Source organism: Chiloscyllium punctatum, chromosome 12 (assembly GCF_047496795.1).
Source record: "Chiloscyllium punctatum isolate Juve2018m chromosome 12, sChiPun1.3, whole genome shotgun sequence".
Classification (NCBI taxonomy): Eukaryota; Metazoa; Chordata; class Chondrichthyes; order Orectolobiformes; family Hemiscylliidae; genus Chiloscyllium; species Chiloscyllium punctatum.
Genome location: NC_092750.1, coordinates 82,694,190 through 82,715,781, shown reverse-complemented (window position 1 = coordinate 82,715,781; position 21,592 = coordinate 82,694,190). Strand labels below are relative to the sequence as shown.

Sequence of the window (21,592 nt, the reverse complement as noted above, 5' to 3'; positions counted from 1 at the left end):
ACATTATCAGCACTTGAAATACTGACTTTTTTTTTCCCAACATTGGTTAAAGAAATCATAAGTTCATTCATCCAAGTTAATTTTATAATCTTTCACAAAGAAACAAGTGAGAACAACAGAGAGCTGAGTGCAAAACAAAATACTGCAGCTGTGCGATATCTGGGAACACTGTAAAGGTAAGGCACTGATACTGCACAAGTTTGTCAGCACAGTTTCAATTACTGACAATAATTTAGTAATGTCTTAGCCTTCACACAGTTAACGTAAATGTGAGATATCTGAATTTCATGAATTGGTTCGTATTGCACTTTGAGAAGATTAAACCAAGAATAATTTTTGTTGATCAAAGGAAAAAGTGATGACCAAAGAAGTGGACATCAGAGTCGAAAAGTGTCATGCTGGAAAAGCACAGCAACTCAGGCAGCATCCGAGAAGCAGGAGAGTTGATGTTTCGGGCATAAGCCCTTCATCAGGAATCACAGGTTTCAGAAAAATTACTGGCATAGACTTATGCCAATACATATGTAGAAGGGCCAGAGCATGTTACTATCAGATTAGAGACTAATTTCAGATTTGGTACCGTTCAGTGCAACATTTCAGTCTGATATTTACATATGTACCTAAAAGAGAAGTTGTCTAAACTTACAAGCTCTAGAATTATTATACAATTAAACCTAAAAATAAAGCTGGTGAACAAGAATGGCAAAGTGAAGTCCCATCAGTATTGCCTTGGGCAGTGTCAAGTAAGAATTTGAGAACACAGTTGCCACTTTGGTGTAACCTGCAGTCTGGCCAAATTGCAGCAAAGATCTGTTCAGTTTTATCTGCAACCTATTGAATGGAAAATCCTCCTTGCACAATAATGAGGCAGCATTTTGGGATGTCATTTTTAAAATATATTATTTTCAAAGTTACTCACAATTAAGAGTGATCGCTTGGTGCTGTCTGCATAACACAGTACGAAAAGGAGTTAACAAAAAAAAACATTATAACCCAAATTCAGAGTCACTAATTTATTGATATTGCATGGGTCCAGCATTTAAAAGTAATCAATTTTTAAAAATAAATTCAGATACATTTGCTAACTATATTGGAGTACAGTCAAGTTTCTTAGTGACCAGTGACAGGATTGGACAGAGTCCACATGGATTTAAGAGAGGGGAATTAAACTTAGCAAATCAACTAAAAGAATCGACAGAGTCGAATATTAAAGAAAGAAATTGCAGGACATTTGGAAAAGCTTATCATTAAACATGGTAGACTGGGTTTTGTGAAAGAGAAACTGTATTTGACAAATTTAGCGACAGTTCATTGAGGAGGTAACAAGCAGGGCTGATAAAGTGTAATCGAATTATGTTCTGTATTTGGATTTTAAAAGTGTAAATGATAAGGTGCTAAATAAAAGTTAATTGCACAATTTAGGAGCTCATGGTATCGGGGTAATGTATTAGCATGGATTGAGGATTGGTTAACCACACTGGCTGTTGCTGAGACTTCACTTGGAGTACTGTATACAATGTTAGCTCCCATGTTTAATAAAGGATAAACTAACATCGGACACCATTCAAAAAAGATTCACTTAGCTACTTTGAGGACAAAAGGGTTGACTGATCAAGAATAGATAAGCAGGGGTGATCTTATGGAAACAAGGTTCTGAGGAGCTTGACAGGGCAGATGTTGACTAGATATTCTAGCACCAGTGAAGTCTCAAAGCAGGGGACATTACATAAGGGAACATTCATTTTAGAAAATGTAAAGAATTTTTTCTCTCAATGAATGGTTAGAATTTTCTCGCCCAAACAATTGTGAAAGTTAAATGTGGGAGGGGAATGGTTGGGTTACTCTTCGGAGGGTTGTTCTGGCTTGTTGGGCAGAAAGGCCTGTTCCCACATAGTAGGGAATCTGTGACTCTGTCTCAAATTATTTTAAAAGAGGGCAGATAGATTTTTGAAATATTGAGCAGTTGAGGGCTATGCGGATCAAGCATAAAAGAGGTGTTGAGGTCTGGATTGGCCCAGCCATGATCTGATAGAATAGGGGAAGAAGGTGAAGGCGATGAATGCCCTACTCCTGCTCCGATTCCTTGAGGCTCCGTTTCATGTTTTTTGTTTCTAAAGAAGAGCATGATACAATGTGCTAAAGATCTCAGATGTTGTGAAAAGCAGTGAAAATGGTGTGTTTATGTACAGGTTCAGATGGCATTGATTCATCAATCACAGCTATACAGTCATGAGTGGGAAGGCAATTCCCTCCATGAATAATGGAAATCTACTGCAGAGCTCACACAAAGGGAATTCCTACCCTCAGTAAACTCTCCCATCACATTACCCAACATGTCTGCAAAAGCAGGACACACTGCGCATGCTCTAGCCAACAAAGTGACCCGCGGGTGATTGATATCAGCGCCGGACCAATGAAAGAACGGTGGGCGGATCTGGATGACCGAAAGGGATGTTGGTCCTCCAACCAATCAAAGTGAAAGAAAGGCGGTGCTAAGCCAAACCATGTGATCACCCTCGCGCGCGGCGCAGAGTCTCTGTAATGAATGTTTGGGAAGTTATGGAGAGAAAGGATACGGTAAGAAAATAAATAAACAGGGAAACGGGATAAAAACTGTGTTGCTATGAGCGGAGAAGTTTTACAAACAAATTGTGCACGTCGGAAAATACAAATTTGAACGTCTCAGTCCCGTGTTTGCAGTAAATTAGTAAATGCAGACCTGAGTAAGCACCGCCATCTTTATTCGGGACAACGATTCACTGGACATGTGCGGAGCCGCCATCTTTGTAAGGGGCAAGGTGAAGCCAGGCGCATGTGCAGCCTTTCTCTCGGATAATGTCTTTGGGACCATAACAGCCAATACTGCTCTGATTCACCTCTGGGCTCCCTCATAACCACTTTGTCAATATCTAGCTTCCTCAGTCTCAAACCATGGGTGTATTTTTGGTCTGTTTACTATTGTATTATTACTTTTGTAAATGAGTTTTTTCACTGCGGCCCAGCCCCTGACCATGTACTACTCTATTATCAGATTACTTTTTTCTTGAATATTTTTAACAGTAAAGAATTCTTTTTTCCAATAAGCGAGTGGATTTTCCTTCCATTTCTGACTATCAAATTCTGCACCATTTTCATTCCCTGTAATCTGTTTTGCACTCCCTGAATCATCAACTGTGTTTCTCCTTCCACAGATACCAGTGATTAATGCCAAAGCCCTGTTGCCTGTGAAGAGGGTGATGTTTGACTTTCATGTACAGCTGCAGTTTGTGTGGTGAAGGTGCTCCTAAAATATGGTTGGGTAAGTGGCATTATAGATTATTATTTCAGCAACAGTGATAATTTGAAAATAATGTCCAAATCAACAACAGTTTGTATTTTTATTATCATGCTTATAATTTCACAAAAGTACGATTGAGAACTTTAGACATAAGGCCATAGATGGAGATATTAGATCAGGTGACCAAAAGCATTGCCGAAAAGCAGGTTTTGAGGGATGTCTTAAAGGTGGAAAGCAGACCTGTGAGGTTTTGGCTGCGAATTTCAGACCATGCTGCTTCAGAAACTGTAGAAACAGCCACACAGGTGAAGTAATGAATTAACAAATGGTTGGGAATCTCGAAGAAAATGGGTTGTCGAGGTCTCAGTGTGTGTAGTACAGGGAGCTCGGGATTATTACAGCCAGAAATTAAATCAAGTGTGAGAATTTTAAATTGAGGGATATTGGCCAGGTGCTGGCAAGTGAGACTAGATTGGGTTGGAGTATCTGGTCGGCATGGACGGGTTGGACCGAAGGGTCTGTTTCCTTGCTGTACATCTCTATGGCTGTATGCTGTTGATTATAATTAGGAGCCTTTTGATGAATCAACAAGCAGAGATTTCGACTTTCTTGAGATGACAGGGAGATTGAATGTGGGAAGCTGGCCCTGAGTGTGTTTGGAAAATGAAGTCTGGAGACAACACAAGGTGGATGATACAAGGGTAGAATCAGCTTGAAATAGTGGTCTTGGAGTCGGACCGGGCTGTCACCCTCACCTCACCTCTGGGATTCAGCTGGTTGCCTGATTGTGAATCAGGGCGGTAGCACAATCGGGAGCTGTGTGGCTCTGGTGGAGCCTAAAATGAGTGTCGCTGAGCTGACTGTTGCTGAGCAGCTGCTGCTTGGTAGCCCTATTGATGACATCTTCCATCACTTTACTGCTGGCCGAGTGTGCACTGATAAATGGAAATTGGCTGGGTTGGATTGCCCTGTGTTTTTGTGTTGAAGATCCCTGGGCAATGTTCCACATTGTCGGTAGATGCCAGTGCTGGCTTGGTGGGTGGCAAGTTCTGGAGCACAAACCATTAGTATTATTGCCAGAATATTGGTCGGGCCCGTAGCCTTTGCACTACTTAAGCATTTCTTGATGTTATTCAAACTCAACTGAACTGGTTTAAAACTCACATCTGTGATGTTGGAAACCACTGGAGAAGGCTGAGATGGATCATCCCACTTTACACTTCTGGCTGAAAATTGCAGCAAATGCTGTCATCTTATCTGGTGCATGGATGTGTGAGGCCCCTCCATCAGTAAGGGTGGGGATATCTGTGATGCTTCCTGCAGTGAGTTGTTTAATTGTCCATCACCGTTCACAACTGGGTGTGGCAGAACTGCAGAGTTCCAATCTGTTCCATTGGATGTAGGATCACTTAGCTTTGTTGCTTGCTGCTGATGCTGTTTGATATGCAGGTAGTTCTGTTTTATGGCATCACCAGGTTGGCACTTCATTTTTAAGTCTGCCTGGTGCTTCTCATGGCATGCCCTCCTTTCCTGTCCATTGTGATGGGTGCGAGCAGGATTTACAAACCCATGAGATTACAGATTGTGCTGGAGTACAGTTCTGCTGCTGTTGATGTCCCACAGTGCCTCATAGATACCCAGTTTTGAGATCCTACATCTCTTCGAAGTCTGTCTCATTTAGAACCTCCACTTAACACAATGGAAGTTTTTCTCAACTTTAAGGCAAGACTTTGTCTCCAAAAGGAATGTGTGATGGTCGCTCTTACCGATACTGTCATAGACAGATGTATCTGCAACTGGTCAATTCATAACAATGAGATAAAGTATGTTTTTCCCTCACCACCCACTGTTGAGCAGCTATGTTCTTTAGGACCTGGCCAGCTCAGTCAGTAATTCTGTTGCAGAGTTAATCTCGATTGTGGACATTGAAATCCTGTACCCAGAGTACATTTGACACCATTTTATTGCCTCGGTGCTTCCTCCAAATGTTGTTCAACATGAAGGAGAAGTAATTCATCAGCCAAGCAAGGACGGGATGTGGTAATCAGCAGTAGCCATGAGACTTCCTGGTCTCCGGAGCCAATGCTGTGTACTCCCAGGGCAAATCCTCCCTCTCTATACACCACTGTGCCACCACCTCTGCCTGGTATGTCATGCCAGTGGGACAGGACATATCCAGAGATTTCAGGACAAAGTGAAGATTGCAGATGCTGGAGGTCAGAGTCAAGAGTCTGGTGCTGGAAAAGCACAGCAGGTCAGGCTGATGAAGGGCTTAGGCTCGAAACATCGATTCTCCTGCTCGTCGGATGCTGCCTGACCTGTTGTGCTTTTCCAGCACCACACTCTCGATATCTAGGGATGGTGATGGTGGTGTCTGGTCATTGTTTGTAAGGGATGATTCCGTGAGTTTGACTGTGTCAGGCTGTTCCTTGACTAGTCTGTGAGACAGCTCTCCACATTTTGGCCCCAAAAACCATATGTTAGTGAGGAGGATGTTGCACTATCGAGAGAGCTGATTCTGTGGTTGTACTTTCTGGTGCCTTGTTAGTTGCCAACTGGTCCATCCAGTTTCATTCCTGTGTTGAGACTTTGCAGTGATTAATACAGTGAGTAGCTGGCTGGGCCGCTGTCAGGTTGGCAGGATTTTTTTCACCATTGACAATGGTTTCATGGAGATCAGGAGATTCCTAATACGTTGTTTTTTTCTTGAATTCAGATTCCACCATCTGCCAAGATGGGATTCGATCCAGGACTTCAGTCGTTTGTTTTAATATTCTGGATAAAAGCTAAATACATCAGGTTTGATCACTCATTTTAAATATCACGAACCCTGGTTTTGTTTCTTTATAAAACACTGTCCATCATCCTGTCTCCTCCATCCTCCCCTCCAACAACGAGTGAGGAGCACATGGAGTTTCTCTGTCACTAAGACTGAGATAATCCGATCTGCTGTTTCTCTCCCTCCCACTAGCCCACTGAGCCAAACTGCCTCACGTGATGTTCCTGGTTTTTGTCCTAAACCTACATCTTTCTCCAGTCTCTTATCAAGCCTTATCAGAGCTCACCTTGACCCTTTACCCTAATCTCGCTAAACTCACTTTCCAACTCTCTTTCCTCCGCTGCCGCCTCATCACCCCCCCTCGCCAATTCATAGATATTGTTCCTTGTTCTGTCTGTTGGTCTTTTCTGGTTATGTCCTTCTCTCCCATTCTGTGAAAAACTGATATTTGACCTCACCATTGTTGGAAAATCCTGCTCCATCTCCATTCTCCCTTTGCTTTCTGAATTCCTTGCATTTGGTGTCCCTCAACGATCTATCCTTGGTCTCTCCTGTATCTCACGTACATAGTGCCAGGAGGTGATATCATCCAAAAACACTGTGTTAGGCTTGACATGTACACTGACGATACCCAGCTCGCTCTCCCCATTATCCCTCTCCATTACTCCACTGTTACTCAGTTATCAAACTGCTTACCACATTCCCACTACTCAATTAGCTGCAATTTCCTCCAATGAAACATTGTCAAGGTTATACCCGTTGCCTTACTGCTGAGCCCCTGCCTCCCACTGGGAACTCTGAGGCAGAACGACACTCTCAACAATATTGCTGTTATATCTGACCCCAAGGTGACCTTCTGATCAGACATCCACACAATCACAGCACCAGGAAATCCAATCTCTTAAACGTTGCTTTTCTCCACCTCACCCCAGCTCCATTGCTACTGAAATCCCTTACCCACGTCTGTGTTCCCTTATACTTGAATCCAAAACAGAACTCTTGATTCCGTAACTCAGAATATTGTTTCAGACTCCCCTCTCAGTATTTACCCTCGGACACATCCTCTCAGTATTTATCCTGTCAAACCCCTTAAGAATCCCATCTGTCTCAATGAGACCACCTCTCTTTCTCCAAAATCCAGTGAGTAGAGTTCCAAACTTTTCAGCCTTTATTTAAAAGATAATCCCTCCAAACCAGGGATCATCTCATTGAATCTTCCCTGAAATGCCTCCAATAAAGTGACACATTTCCTTATCTAAAGGGACCAAAACTGCTCTCATTACTGCAGATATGGTGGTCTCACCAGCACTTCCACACGTTACTCTCAGGTATATACTCCAAACTCTCATACTGAAAACTTTTGAAACAAACATTCGATTCCCCTTCCTGATTCCCTGTTGTAACTGTGTGGTAGCTTTCTGTGTTTCCTGAACAATTACCCCTGGTCCCTTTGTGGTGCAGCTTTCTACAGTTTCCACCATTTAAATAGTACTTTGTTCTTTTATTATCTCCTCCAAAATGAGCAACTTCCCATTTTCCCAAGTTACACCCCATCTGACAACTTGTTGCCCCCTTCTCCTGTGCATCTCTCTCTTTTCATATTCCTCTTAGACCTTTACAGTTATGCCTTTTCTAGGAGATATTCCCCCCCCCCCCCTTCCCATTCTTCCAAACATTTACTGGGAGCACTGGGCAGTGGGAAGCAGACAGTGTTACTATCTTTTTAGGGATACGCTTTGGAGTGATTGAGAAGATCTTCCTACCCATTGGTCAGGATGGAGACAACGTGTCCATCGTTAGGCATTAGCCTTTCACACCCATGTCTTATTGATGAGGCAGAGCGGCAGCACGGAATGAAAGAATATAAAGTAATTCTTGTTCCCCATATCTCACTGACCCTTGGATCATTTTCTCCAATGTGTCAAAGAACTGCTGTGTTCAGTCACATGAGATCTCAAGTTGGAATCTCCTAGAAACCCACAGATTTCCCTCTGAGTTGACTGCTGATGTCCTCTAGGGTAATATGTACAGTAATCCTGGGCCACAAGGAGGGGATGATGTGAGTTTCTAACTTGAACTGATAGTGACAGATTTTATAAACTTGTATTACGGGATATTACAGGTGGACATTCAGATGGTAATCTCAGTAAATATTCTGCTAAACTCTGATTGAATTACTCAGTACATCAGGATCTGGATATTCGCATTGTGTGTGTGAGTATTGTGTTCCAGATCAATCCAATTTGCTGCTTAAAAATTCTCCTTTGAATCATCGCATTCTCTCAAAAGGTCTCCCCAAACCTTCAATGTGTCATGTAATCCTTTTATGATGACCTGATGAGTGTAAGGTTTATTATTCGAATGTGTAATTTTTGTATAAGGATGTCTCAGAGAGGGAGCAGAATATTCTTAAAGGGGAGAATAACCATTTTGAGGGGAGGCTGTTGTTTATCGCTGTCAATGACATAGGGATAGAAGAGTTCACATTATTGGATCACTGGAATCTCTTGTGGGGTAGAATTGACCTCCATCAGAAGGATGGATTGTACTGACACTGGAAGGGAACAGTTTCTCGTGCTATTCAGGAGGCATTAAACCAGTGAAGGAACGTGGGTAAACCCAGAGAGAGAGTGAGCGAAGAGCTAAGTATGACGCTGGTACAGTTCAGACATCAAACAGTCAAGGCAGACAAGGGCAAGGAACAGAATGAGCAGTTACACTGCATATGTTTCAATGCAGGGGGCAGAGGAGCTCAGGGTATGGTTTTGAACATCGCACTGGAATATTATAGCAATTACAGAGGCATAACTTAATGATGGATAGGACCAGCAGCTTAATGTTCCAGTGTATAGATGCTATAGCAAAGATATAAAGGGGGCAACAGAGCAGGGGGATAACATTACAGCTGGGCTTCAAGAGGGTATTCCTGGGAGTACATCCAGGCAGAACTGAGAAATAAGAAAGGGATGATCTCCTTATTGGGATGGTACTATTGACCGCCCTCCCACTTCCCCAATCGTCAGCAGGGAGTTGAGAAGCAAATTTACTAAGAGATCACTTATCTGTAAGAATAGTATGGTTGTGTACAAGACTTGACCTTCTTTGTTGTTCATTCACAGGATGAGGGTATCACTGACTGGGCCCAAAGGGCAGTAAAGAGTTATCTACATTGCTGTGGCTCTGGAGTCACATGTAGGCCAGACCAGGTAAGGATGGCAGATTCCTTCCCTGAAGGATATTAGCGAATCTGATGAGGTTTTTTTTCGGAATAATCAACAATGTATTCGTGGTCTTTAATAGATTCTTAATTCCAAATTTTTATTGAACTCACATTCCACTGACTGCCGTGACGGGATCCAAACCCTGGACCCCAGAACGTTATCTGGGTGTCTGGATTATCCATCTAGTGATAATCTCACTCGGCCATTTGGCAGGGTGAGTGACTGAGGTATCCATGGGGCAGCACATCAGCACCAAAGATCCCATGGTCTCTGCGGAAGATAGAAAGGGCTGAGGAGGGAGATATATCCCTGGTGGTGGGGTCTGACTGTAGGTAGCAGACATAGCAGAGGTTAATGGAGATTAGTGGGTGGCAGGTGAGGACCGGGGGATTACATTCTTATTGTGGTTGGAGGGGTTGGGGGGGGGGGAAGGCAGAGGTACAGGAAGTGGAGGATATGCGTTGGAGTGCATTGTTGATCAAGTGGGAGGGAAATGCGGTCCTTGAAAGAGGAAACCTTTCTGGGATGTCCTGGAGTGGAATTGCTTCTCCTGGGAGCAGATATGGCAGGGACAGAGGAATTGGGAGTACAGGATCACGTTTTTACAGGAATATACTCGAGGGTAATCAGGAGAGCAAAAAGGGGACTTGAAATATCTCTAGGAAATAGTTTAAGGAGAATACAAAGAGTTTCTACAAATACTTTAAGCATAAAATAATAACCAGACAGAGAATAGGACCCCTTAAAGATCAACAAGGCCATTTATGGAACAACAGGATGTGGAAGAAATACTATGCTCTTCTATTCTACAGAGTTTGGACAAATAAGTAGTGATAACTTGAAAAGTGTCTATATTACAGAGGAGGAAGTACTGGATGTCTTAAACAGTAGCAAGGTGGATAAATCCCTGGGACCTGATCAGGTGTATCCCAGAAATTTGTAGAAAGCTAGGAAGGTGTTGGCAGTGCCCCTCCCTGAGGTATTTATATCATTGTTTGTGACAGATGAGGTGCTGGAAGATGGGTGCCATTATTTAAAAAAGGTGGTAAGGAAAGGCCAGGGAACAAGAGAACAGTCAACCTAACGTCAGCGGTCGGTAAGTTGTTGGAAGGGATTCTGAGAGACAGTATTTACATGTATTTGGAAAGACGAGGATTGATTAGGGATAGTTAACATGGCTTTGTGTGTGGGAAATTCTCTCTCTCTAACTTGATTGAGTTATTTTGGAGATGTGACAAAGGTGATTGATGAAGGCAGACTGTGGACGTTGTCTATATTGACACTGAACCATGTTCCACAAAGCAGACTGGTTAGCAAGGTTAGATAACATGATATGTTCGGTGAACTAGCCATTTGGATGCAAAACTGGCTTGAAGGTAGGAGGCAGAGGGTGGTGATGGAGGGTTGCTTTGTGGACTGGAGGCCTGTGAGCAGCATTGTCCTGCTGGAATGGATATTGGGTCCTTAAATAAATGACTTGGATGTGAATATATGAGATATGGTATGTGGGTTTACAGAAGTTGGAGGTGTAGTGGACAATGAAGAAGGTTAGTTCAGAATGCACCAGTATCTTGACCAGATGGGCCATTGGAGCGAGGAATGGCAGACTGGGTTCAATTTAGACAAATGTAAGCTGTTGGATTTTGGAAAGGCAAATCAGAGCATGACTTGTACACTTAATGGTAAAGTCCTTGGGAATGTTGCTGAACATAGAGACCATGGAGTGCAGGTTCATTATTCCTTGAAAGTAGAGTCGCAGGTAGACAGACGAGTGAAGGTGGTGTTTGACATGCTTATATTTATTGGTCAATGCATTGAGTTCAGAAGCTGGGACATCAAATTGTGGTTGGACAGGACATTGATTAAGCCATTTCAGGAATTATGTTTTAAGTTCGAAATTCCCTGTTTTGGAAAGGATGTAGTGAATCTTGAAAGAGTTCAGACAAGATTTACAAAGACTTTGCAAGGGTTGGAGGATTTGGGCTACAAGGAGAGGCTGAATAGGCCAGGGTTAATTTCCCTGGAGAGTCAAAGACTGAGAGGTGACTTCATGGAGATTTATAAAATCATGAGGGGCATGGATAAGGTGAACAACCAGGGTGTTTTCCTCCCCAATTAGGTGGGTTCAAAACAAGATCACATTGGCTTACGTTGAGAGGGCAAAGATTAAAAACGGATCCAAGGGGCAAAGTTTTCAAGCTGTGTGTGGTGTATGTGTGGAATGAGCTGCCAGATGAAGTAGTGGATGCTGATACAATTACAACATTGAAAGGCATCCGATTGGGTACATGAATAGGAGGAGTTTCCAATGATACAGACCAATAACTGGCAAATGGGGCTCTGTTTGTTGAGGATTCCGAGTTGTCATGGACAAATTGGACCAAAGGTTTGTTTCTGTGCTGTACATCTCTATGACACTAATAAATGAAAATAAGATGTGTTCCTCTTTTGTGGAGAGCTAGTAGAAGCACAGATCATTGTTCTTGGAGCTGAGAAGGTTAAGCAGTGATTTTGACCAGGTGCAAATTTGTTTCTAGGATATCTAATCTGCAGAGAGAGGGGAATTGTTAACAATGTCGCAATCTTAGTAGCTATTTTCAGGTAATTGGCAAATAATGTGAATATGCTGGACACAGACTCAGCAGTTATTCATAAACATATTTAGAATTTTACTTTTTAAGGGAAGATTTGGGGGGCTATGGGCAAATAGGAAGGGAATTGGGACAGATTTGCAGCATCTCCAGAGGGAGAGGGTACATCCCAAATGGGCTGAATAGCCCCAGCCCCTGTGCTCTGTGATACTGCCCCATTGACTGTGAATGTTGAAGCTCATCCCAGGGCAGAGAGAGGGAGGATCCCACCACTCACCTCACAATGGGCCCTGATGATTGATGTCAGCGCAGGCCAATAGGGGGCAGAGGGCAGTACTGGAGGACCAGGTCGTACCAGTTTGTCCTCTAACCAATCGGAGTGAATGAGGGCATCCTCAAGGCTGGAACTAAAGAAAGGCACATATCGCAGAGATTTGAGAAACTGGAGGACATGAGATAGGGAGCATTCTGTGGCTGGTGAGGAATTATATAAATAAGGAAGAGTTGTGAGGCTGGATGAAGTGACAGTGATCGGGAGAGTTGAGGATGGAGGAATTTAGAGTTAGTGAGGATTAGAGTCCTAATGTTATACAGCAAGGAAACAGGCCCTGTGGTCCAACCAGTCCATGCCGACCATAATTCCAAACTGAACTAATTGTACCTGCCTCCGCTTGGTCCACATCCATCCAAATATTTCCTATTTATGTACTTATCTGAAGGTCTTTTAAATATTGTAATTGTATTCACAGCTACCACTTCCTCTGGAAGTTCATTTCACACGTATAATTTTTTTTAAAACCCTAATGTCTTTTCTCAAATCTTTCTAATTTCTTCTCAAAATGAATGCACCCGAGTTTTGAATCTCACTCTTCCCCCAGCTATTCACCTTATCTACACTCTTTCTGATTTTGTAAACCTCTAATAAGGTCACCCCTCAACCTCGTGCACGCCAGTGAAAAAAATTCCCAGCCTATCCAGCCTCTCCTTGGAACACAATCCCTCCATTCATGGAAACATCCTGGTAAATCTCTTCTGAACCTGCTCCAATTTAATAACATCCTTCCTATAACAGCACAACCAGAACTGGACAGAGTATTCCAGAAGTGGCCTGCCCAACGTCCTGTACATCCTCAACATATAGTCCCAACTCCTGGACTCAAAGGTCTGAACGATGAAGGTAAGTTTGCTAAGCACCTTCTTAACCACCCTGTCTACATGTAACACACACTTCAAAGACGTGAAGCCCTCGGTCTCTTTGTTCCCATATCACTACTCAAGGCCCTACTTCTATTGAGTGTAAGTCCTACCCTCGTTTGTTTTGTCAGGATGTTATATTTTTCATTTATTCCAATCCAAACCATTTTTGAGTATAAAGGCAGTAGGAGTATAATTAAGAGGGAAATCAGGAGGCAAAAAAGGGGACGTGAGATAGCTTTGGCGAATAGGGTTAAGGATAATCCAAAGGGCTTTTGTAAATACATGAGGAACAAAAGGCTAACTAGGAAGAAAATAGAGACCCTCAAAGATCAGCAAGGCAGCCATTGAGTGGAGCTGCAGGCGATGGGCGAGATAGGAAACAAGTATTTTGCATTAGTGTTTACTGTGAAGAAGTACATGGGAGATATAGAATGTGGGGAAATAAATGGTGACATCTTGAAAAATGTCCATATTACAGAGGAGGAGGTGGTGCTCAATGAGCAGCTAAGGAGCTGGTGCAGGGGAAAAGGATTCACGTTTTTTGGATCATTGTGATCTCCTCTGAAGTAGAGTTGACCTGCATAAGAAGGATGGATGGTACCTGAATTGGAAGGTGTCTAATATCTAGGCAGGGAGACTGGCTGGTGATACTCGGGAGGCATTAAACCAGTGAGGGAGTGGGTGTCAACCCAAGAAGATAGTGAGAATAGAGGTATGTCTGAGGCTGGTACAGTTCAGAAGTCAAATAATCAAGGCAGGCAAGGGCAAGGCACAAAATGAAGTCGGACTGAGCAGTTGCACTGCATTTACTTCAATAGAAGAGGCCTGACAGGGAAGGCAGATGAGCTCAGGGTGTGGTTTTGAACATGGCACTGGGATATTATAGCAATTACAGAGGCATCACTCAGGGATGGATAGGACTGCCAGCTTAATGTTCCAGGGTATAGATGCTATAGGAAGAATAGAAAGGGGGACAAGAGAGGAGGGGAGTGGCATTTTTGATTCGGGATAGCATCATGTTTTTGCTTAGGGAAGATATTCCTGGGAGTACGCCCAGTGAAGTTTTTTAGGTGGAACTAGAAAGTAAGAAAGGGATGATCACCTTATTGGGATTTTCTGCAAGGATTTCGTCCGGGTGCTCTGGTTCCCTCCCACGGTCCAAAGATGTGCAGGTTGGGTGGATTATCCAGGTTGAATTGCCCACAGTGTTCAGGGATGTGTAGGTTGGCTGGCCCTGGGAAATGCAATGTTACAGGGGGAGGTTAGGAGGCTCTCCAGGTCAGTATCAATGTGATGGGCTGAATGACCTACTTCCACACTGTTGGGAGTCTCTAATAATTCTACTAGTTTTAAAATAGTTACAGAAAACAATATACAAGATCTAAACGTTAAGGTTCTGAATTGGACAAAGGCCAATTTTGATGGCACAAGGCAAGAACGTTCATCTGGCCCCTCAAGCCTGCTCTGCCATTCAATAAGATCAGGGCTGATCTTTTCATGGCCTCAGCTCCACATTCCTGCTCTCTCACCACTACCCTTAATTATTTTCCTGTTCACAAATCTACATTTTGCCATAAAGGCATTCAAGTTGATAACGTCAAATGCTGCACTCGGCAGGGAATTCCACAGATGCACAACCCTTTAGCTGAAGAAAGCTCCTCCTGAACTCAGAATAAATCTGCTCCCCCTTATTTTGAGGTAATACTCTGTAGTTTGACCCGCCCCCAGTGGAAATAGCCTCCCTGCTTCTGTCTTATCTGCTCCCTTCATAATTTTATTGTTTCCTCTCCAACCTCCCATTCTTCTAAATTACAATGACTATAGAACCAGTTTTCTCAATCTCTCCACATACACCAACCCACAACTCCCAACTCAAACTAGTGAACCTCCTCTTTACTCCCTCCAGTGTCAGTACATACTTTCTGAAGTAAGGAGACCAAACCTGTACACAGTACTCCAGGTGTGGCCTCCCCTGTAGAGTTGCAGCATAACCATCCCTCTAGCAATGAAGGACAATATTCCCTTCACTGCCATAATTACCTGCTGCACCTGCAAACCAACTTCCTGTGATTCATGCACAAGGACACCCAGCTCCCTCTGCACAGCAGCATGCTGCACGTTTTCACCATTTCATCCTCAGTTTGCTGTGAGTCCGACCAAAATGGATGACCTCACATATCCCAACATTGAACTCCATCTGCCAGATCCTTACCCACTCACTTAACCTATCTGTATCCCTGTGCAGACTGACAGTGGCCTCTGCAGACATTGCTCGACCTCATCTTTGTATCAAATATGAACTCTGACACCGTACACTTGGTCCTCAACTCCAAAACATTTGTGTAAATTGCAAACAGTTGTTGTGCCAACATTAATCCAAACACCCGTTTATTCCCATTCTTTATTTTTTGTTGGTTAACCGATCCAGTATCAATGATAATACATTACCCACAATGCCATGCATTTTTACCTTATTCAGCAGCCTTTTGTGTGGCAACTTGTCGAATACCTTCTGGAAATCCATGTACACCACATCCACCGAGTCCACCTTGTCCAACGCACTCGTCGTATCCTCAAATACTTCCAGTAAATGCGTTAAACGTGACCTGCCTTTCATGAACCCATGCTGTGCCTGCTCAATGAGACAATTTCTACCCAGATATCTCACCACTACTTCCTTGAGAGATTCAAGCATTTTCCCCACTACAGAAGTTAAGCTAACGGGTCCTTTTTGATAGATAGTGGCACCACATTTGCAGCTTCCAGTCTGTCAAAACCATCCCAGAATCCAATAAATGTTAGTGAATTATCACGAGGTGTATTTGTTACTCCCCACCCCACCTTCTCCCCCCACCCCCACCCCCACCCCCACCATCTAGTGAATTATCACGAGGTGTATTTGTTACTCCCCACCCCCCCTTCCCCCCAACCCCCCACCATCTCTTTTAGTCCCTGGGATGCATTCCATCAGAGCCTGGATACCCATCTACCTTTAGGCTGTTGTTATCTTTCCCAACATTACCTCTTTACTGAGAATGATTGCTTCTGTCTCCTCATCTGCCATTGCCTCCATAGGCCTGCGACAATGAGAGTACACAGACAGTATGTTCCTGTTAAAGCCAAGGCTGGTAGGTGTAGAGAATGCTGCCTGACGAAAGATATTGTGGGCCTGGTCAAGAAAATGAAGGAGGTATATGGCAGGTACAGAGAGCTGTGTTTGTGTGAATCCCTAGAGGAGTATAGGGGCAGTAGGAGTATACTCGAGGTAAACCAGGAGGGCAAAAAGGGGACATGAGATAGCTTTAGGAAATAGGCTTAAGGAGAATCCAGAGTGATTGTACAAATACACTAAGGACAAACGAGTAACCAGGCAGAGAATAGGTACCCGCAAAAATCATCAAGGCTGTCTGTGGAACAGCAGGAGGTGAGAGCAATTCTGTTTGAGCGGAGAGGTTTTACAAACAAAATGTGCACGTCGGAAAACACAAATTTGAACGTCCCAGTCTCGTTTTTTCAGTAAACGGGGAATTGCCTCAGTGTGGCTGCAGGCATGAGTGCGCGCCGCCATCTTTATTCGGGGAAAGAATTCTCTGTACACGTGTGGAGCCACCATCTTTGTAGGGGGCAAGGTGCAGCCAGGTGCATGTGCAGCCTCTCTCTGGTACAGAGTCATTGGGCAGGATTTACACAGAGCACATTCAAACTCAGAGAAATGGATGTTTATTTCTGGATTTTTTTCGTTATTCATTTAAATAATTTGGTATCGTAAATGAGTTTACAGGTCATACAAAATTGGTGGGGTGTGGATAATGAAGAAGGTTACCTCAGATTACAATAAGATATTGATCAGATGGGGTTTAATTTAGGTAAATGTGATGTGCTGCATTTTGGAAAAGCAAATCAGGGCAGGACTTGTACACTGAATGGCAAGGCCCTGAAGACGTTTGCGCAACAAAGAGAGCTTGGACTGCAGGTTCATAGTCCTTGCAAGTCAAGTTGCAGGCAGATAGGATGATGAAGAAGGTGTTCAGTGTATTTTCTTTTATTGGTTAGAGCATTGAGTATAGGATGTGGGAGGTCATGTTGCTGTACAGGACATTCGTTAGGCCACTTTTGGAATATTGTGTGCAATTCCGGCCTGCCTCCTATCAGAAGGGTGCTGTGAAACTTGAAAGGTTTCAAAAAAGACTTACAAGGATGTTGTTAGGGTTGGAGGATTTGAGCTACAGGGTGAGGCATAAAGTACAAAGATGCTCCGGTGTTAGAATCATGAAAGTGTTGGCCCCTTAACAGCGCATCAATGAATATTCATGGGCTATGCATAAACCTACATGAACACAGGCCACTCACAATATGAACACCTATCTCCCTCTCTCTGCCTACATTCCTTGTCTATGTGCCCTTTCCTGCTTCCCTTGTAACATTGTGGGTCTGATTACCCTCCCTGTACTGCAGCTATTCCCCTGTGTTTCTCCGTTTGCCTCAGCTCTCATTGCCCAATTCAGAATGTGGTTAGAATTATCTCCCACTGAGAGTCCCATGTTTATAATTACAGTTAAATAGGGTCCCATGTCATCTTTTAAATACATCAAACCGATTTCATCATCACAGGTTGGGGTTTGGTCATCCCCCGTGGTCCTTACATACATCAGGCTTCCTTTCTGTATGATCCTCGATATCACCCTTTTGTCTCTGAGTCACCAAAGTTATTTTAGCCCATTCAGCCTGTCCCCTCCCCAGTGTGTCCCTGTAATATCTGTAAATGCCTGGAGCCACTGATCGGCTGTGCATTGGGGGAACCGACTCTCCCCCTCACCCTCTTATTGCAGGGACAGATTCTGCTGTACACGTCAGGGCATCTTGGGCTGAGGGAGGGTCCGTACATCATTTTCGGTGAGACTGTGTACATATACTAATTCATCCATATTGTCCCAATAAGGCCCATTATTACCAATTCTCTGTCAGGCTGGGTGTTCATTCACCAACATCTGTCGTTCAGCTGGATAAACGGTTCAGGTTTCGTTTCTGTCAGTTCCCCTTGTTGCTCCCTACTGTCTGTCCAAGTTTGAGCTTTGATGCACAGTGGAGCCATAGACAGGGCCTTCTGGGTCTTATAGGGCGGTCGGTCATCCCACCCATTGTCGTCCCTCTGTCCATACGTGGCTGCTTCACCATCTAACCCGTTCCAGTCAGTGTCACCATCCTCACTGCCTTCTGAGGAGAGCGGGGCACTAGGTACCTCCCCCACTGTAACTACCACCTGGCCCTTTGGCTTTAAGGCCTCACGTCTGAGAGCCACCACCTTCACTTGTTCCTGTTTCCCATAATAATGTAACACATCCTGTCATTCCTGGAATAAAACAGAGCAAAATGTAAATTTGGTTTGACTTGGAATATTAATAATTTGACATTCACTTTGACATATCTATAGAGGTGAGAATTGTACTGTGATTATTTAAGTGAATTTAACATGATCATACAATGAATATAACTCTGATAATCAACGACAATGAATGAACTGAATAATATGTGATTATTTGTACCAGTTCTTGCATTGAAAATTCAATTTTATTTTAATGCTTGTCACCCATTACACCGTGGGCATTGTTATTAGGGAATAAAGTAATGGAAGGATATCAGAGAAAATAAATAGACTTTAATTTTAGCTTCACTGCAATAATGAACCAAAACAATATTTGGAAATATGGTTAAACTACATAACAAAGTTTCCAGTGTCATTATTGACATGAAAACTAATTTAGTTTGCAAGTTGTTTTGCTCTAAGAATAATTGGAAATGAATTGTGATTATGAATTGACCATTTAAAATATATTTTGAAGAGAATAGTCAGATATATTTTTTGGAGGAAACTTAGGAAAGGAAATAAATATGTATGCATTGGTATTAATAGTTTTAAAATGTTTGGAAGTTGACTAGAATTATTTAATCGAGAGAGGCTGCGTGATTATTAAGACTAATTCACCTTTTTAATTTCATTGTTGGTTTCCCTAGAATCTGTTGTGGTGTAAGCTCTTGTGTGCAATGGACTGTCACTAATAGCTTAATTAACCTGCGAGTCTCAGATCAGGTTTCCTTTGTCTGTAAGTCAGTCTGTAAGTGCGCGACACACCTGCTTTTCTGAAGGGAAACAGAGACTCTTTTCAAAGGAAATAAGTGGCAGTTCTCACTGAGAATGATTTCTACCACACACCATAAGCAGGGAAGTGTTTTTCTGAAGAATTTCATTGTCTATCTACAAACTGATGGTGTGTTTGTCATATACCTGTGTTTGTCAGTTTGTGGAGGATTCAGCACCTTTGTTTTGAGCTAGTTTTATACAAGTAGTTGGTTCATTCTGTCTTTGCCAAGAATGTTGTTTACTTTCCCCTTTTACTGTGATTCTGCAGGTTAGAATATTCTGAGAGTCAGTAATATTCAATAACTGAACATTGAATGATTTTGACTCTAACAGAGCAGTCGCCTTGTTTTCAGCTAATTATTCACTTTCCATTTCCTGGTTGTGTTGAATGTTACAGAAACAGGCTCTGAGCAATGTTTCCATTCACTTGTGTTGGAGTCACTGACAGCCACGTGGTCAGTCAGTTTCAGGCTGATGGATCAGTTTCTCTGTCCTATTAGATGGTGGTCACTTGCTCAGTTTCTGATGGCTCACCTCAGTGTCAGTCCATCAGCTGCTGAAACCCTCCATCCAGCATTTGTTCCCTCTCACCATGACTACTCCAATACAGTCCCAGCTTGTCTCCCACCTTCACCTCCACATCCTCATGATCACCTCAGATTCTACTGTCTGTGTCCTTAAAGCAAGTCACGTAAGACATCTCCCTCCATTTTAACCTCATCGACATTATGTTCAGAAATATGATTTCAAAATTTGGTTCACTGCTTTTAAACCTACCCATGCCTTCACCCTGTCCTCCCAGTGTAGTTCCACACCTCCCTGAGGGAGCTGCACTTATCCAATTCCAGCTGCATGAGAGTTTCTTGTTTTCATCTCCTCCCTGTTGGTGGCTTTAGTTTCAGCTGCTTTGAACCTAAACTTGGTAATTCTCTTCCCCCAATCCCTTCAACTCTCCTCCATTCTATCAGCACTCCTTTATTTAATCCAGTTTGATCAAGGTTTTGGTTTCCACCCGTAAAACTGTCCCTTTGTAGCTCGGTAACAGCCTCGTGTTATCATTGCTGAACTGTTAATCCAGAGACCCAGCGAATATTCTGGGGACCCTGATTCAAATCGCATTACAGCAAATGTGGACCTTGAATTTAATAATCATCTAAAATTATGGGTCTGTTGATGACCATGAAACTATTATTGATTGTCAGGAAAAACCCATCTGTGTCACTGATGTCCTTTAGGGAAGGAATCTGCCATCCTTACCTGGTCTGGCCTGCATGTGACTCCTGACCCACAGCAATATTGTTAACTCTTAAATGCTCTCTGGGTAATAAATGTTGCCCTAGCCAGTGGCGCCTACATCCAGTGAATGAATTTTAAACAAAGCTCTCAGTCTGGGATCATGTGAGAAAGAAGCAGAAGGTGACCATTCGACCCCTCGAGCCTGCTCCACCATTCAAGAAGACCAAGCCTGATCTGTTCGTGATTTTTATTCCATCTTGCCCCAATGCCCCTTAACACGAATCTATCAACCGGTGTCTTAAAAATACTCAGTGAATCCACCTTCTGGGGCAGAGTTCCAAAGTTGCACAGCCTTCTGAGAGGAAACAAATTTCATTATCTATGTCCTGAAAGGGTGAAGCCAATTTTAAAGCAGTTCCCTCTAGTTCAGGAATGACCCACAAGAGGAAATATCCTTTCCACATCCACCTTATCAAACCATGCAGGATCTTATATACTTCAGTCATGTCACCCCTCACTCCAACTGAAACAAAACCAGCCTGTCCAACCAACCCACATTTTATTTCTGTCATGCCGGTATGAGTGGGGTTGAAATGTTGTCTAATCTTTATTATGCAGTGAATGTGTTGCTTCACTGTGTGGGTTTCAAGAATCAACATGAGCCATACTAGCTTTCCTGTCTCACTGTATTACATATAGCTTACATCACTGTCGTGTTTCCATGCCTCCCTACTTTGTCTAATGAAAAGGAAGGAGAGATAGATTGAGAGAAGTTGTTTGAAAATTTGTTGTCGTCAAAAAAATATTTGGTCTTTTTGTAGAGATTGCATTATAATTGAAATAACCAGTTCGTTAAATATTACTGACAAAATAGTACCAACAATTTACCAATGACTGAGGCCAGGATTAATACCCAGTTATTTCCCTTCTTTTTCCTTACTCCCTTCTTGTGGCTGGGGGTTATATTAGCAATGTTCCTGTCCTCTGGGACAGTCCCTGACTCCAGTGATACCGGAAAGCTCACAATTAAAGCCTCCACTATCCCTTCAGCTATCACCTTCTGGGGCGTGGTCCATCTGTCCAGGTAATAGATCTATTTTCAAATTTTTCAATTTTTTACCATTTTCTCCTTGGTGACTCTTAAATGCTCTC

The 21,592-nt window shown here is 43.0% G+C and overlaps 1 long non-coding RNA gene across 8 annotated transcripts in view; it reads left to right on the top strand.

Annotated features, from left to right (window-relative positions):
- Positions 1-21,592, top strand: part of LOC140483953 (uncharacterized) — a 45,713-nt gene that overhangs the window by 16,619 nt on the left and 7,502 nt on the right. For 2 of the 8 annotated variants that reach the window (XR_011962087.1, XR_011962088.1), the window contains exons 1-6: positions 2,516-2,577; positions 3,192-3,298; positions 5,994-6,076; positions 9,176-9,262; positions 12,941-13,045; positions 21,434-21,524. This is a non-coding gene — a long non-coding RNA (uncharacterized lncRNA). Of the gene's footprint in view, positions 1-2,515; positions 2,578-2,799; positions 2,947-3,191; positions 3,299-5,993; positions 6,077-9,175; positions 9,263-12,940; positions 13,046-21,409; positions 21,525-21,592 lie in introns of those variants that run through there. The other 6 variants (XR_011962083.1, XR_011962081.1, XR_011962082.1 and 3 more) reach the window with 4 other exon arrangements.